Raw genomic sequence first — 2,433 nt, 5'->3', positions numbered from 1 at the left:
GGAGGAAGAGAGATGGACAACAACAACAACAAAACATAATGGCATATATGCATGTACACATACACACACAACATCCCCACCTCCACACATATATATATTTACATGCATATATAAAATACATATGAAGATAATGAAAAACCCCAAGTACTATTTTGGGCATATGTAATATAAATGTAAGGGCTAAATCATAAAATAATATTTTAAAATTATAAAAGATGAAAAAGGAGGGGAAATAATCTTCTAAATTGTCTTTTGAAAAATACAGTATCAATAAATATCTATGGATGCAAGACAATAAATAATTAAAAGATATAGTTTAAAAAATAACCTAGGAGTCTTATAGAATACCACTGTGGAAGTGCTAATCTAACTTAGAATATCTATGAGACAAAAAAATGGCAGATGGAATTTGTGCTTTTTGTTTCTGAAAAGCTGCCATCCTTCAGCGAGGCGAGAATAAAATAAATAGTTCCCCTTGACTTATCTGGATAGCATCTCTTTTATTATTTACTTGAAATTGTGAAATTCTACTTCTAATGCTGACAGTATTGGACAAAAACCACATACAAGTAGGATTACCTTCAATCACACACTTTAAGGAGGAATAATAATAATAATTAAATTCTATACAGAGAAAACAACTAATAATGATAATTTTGCATATATTCATTTTTAAGGATTTTATTTATTTATTATATGTAAGTACACTGTAGCTGTCTTCAGATCTCATTACAGGTGGTTATGAGCCACCATGTGGTTGCTGAGATTTGAAGTCAGGACCTCTGGAAGAGCAGTCAGTGCTCTTAACCGCTGACCCATCTCACCAGCCCCACATATATTCATTTAATGGTCAATTATAACCATATATCTAAACTTATAAAAGCCTGATATCTTTATTGAAGACACATGGCATTGTTTGGTTTATAGCCTGTTGTGTAACAAAAGCATCAGTGAGATTCTTTGATAATATAATATAGGAAGTGTTTTCTTTTTCTTTTTTATAATTAGGTGTTTTCTTCATTTACATTTCAAATGTTATCCCAAAAGTCCCCCAACTGCCCACCGCCACTCCCCTACATACCCACTCCTACTTCTTGTCCCTGGTGTTCCCCTGTACTGAGGCGTATAAAATTTGCAATATCAAGGGACCTCTCTTCCCAATGATGGCCGACTAGGCCATCTTCTGCTACATATGCAGCTAGAGATACGAGCTCTGGGTATACAAGTTAGTTCATATTGTTGTTCCACCTATAGGGTTGCAGACCCCTTTAGCTCCTTGGGTACTTTCTCTAGCTCCTCCATTGGGGGCCCTGTGTTCCATCCAATAGCTGACTGTGAGCATCCACTTCTGTGTTTGCCAGGCACCCGCATAGCCTCACAAGACACAGCTACATCAGGGCCCTTTCAGCAAAATCTTGCTGAAGTAGATGAGATTGTTTTGATAACAAATAGGTAGTGGGGACCTGGGAGAGTTTTGGCTCCCTATGGTGGTAATTCCATTCTATTTTATGGCTAATGGTATTTTCTTTTCTTCCATAGAGATTACATTTTGAATTAGAGATTTTCCTTTCTCCAAGATAGGAAGATATAAGCTTTTGACTTCAGATGAAGAACAGGAGTAGTAAATGTCTTCAGCATATGACTAAGAAGAATAACTTGTGTTCTGTAATCATTTTCTTAAAACTTCCATAATAAACCATCCAAATGTATGTTTCTTAACATGATTAAAGCATTTTTTCCAGACATCTCTGGAACACTGAAATCTGTAAATCCATTTTCCAAGGGCTGTGCCTTTAGCAGGACATTAGGCATTCTTAGTTTGCTTCTCAAACTCCTGTCATTCCAGGTGTTCTCTGCCTCAATCCAGTGAATATCTCATCTCCACCACTGCCTTCAGATGGCCATGCTCTCTGCAGGTTTCTACACCACCTTTGTTCTCTGCATATCAATCTGTGTCCAAATTTCTCTGTCTTTTTTAATAGAAAATGGTATTTTGATAATTAATAGATAAAACAATCCAGTCAGGCATTCTAAAAGTCAAACACCTCAGAAGCAAGGAAAAGAGGATAACAAGAGCTCTATTCTACTGTACCATTTCCATAATGGACCCACACTGACTTTAATGGACACTAGCATCTTTTCCTTTGTGTTTTTTATCTTCTTACTGGATTATCTATCTATCTATCTATCTATCTATCTATCTATCTATCTATCTATCTCTCTATCTCTCTCTCTCTATCTATCTATCTATCTATCTATCTATCTATCTATCTATCTATCTATCCATCCATCCATCCATCCATCCATCCATCTATCTATCTATCTATCTATCTATCTATCTATCTATCTATCTATCTATCTATCATATCTTGCTATGTAATCCAGGCTGCAGTCTTTTACTTGCAATAAATCCATTCTGCACAAATTTAATGT

Source organism: Mus musculus, chromosome 14, assembly GCF_000001635.26.
Source record: "Mus musculus strain C57BL/6J chromosome 14, GRCm38.p6 C57BL/6J".
NCBI classification, from domain to species: Eukaryota; Metazoa; Chordata; class Mammalia; order Rodentia; family Muridae; genus Mus; species Mus musculus.
Note: the sequence above shows the minus strand (reverse complement) of the source record.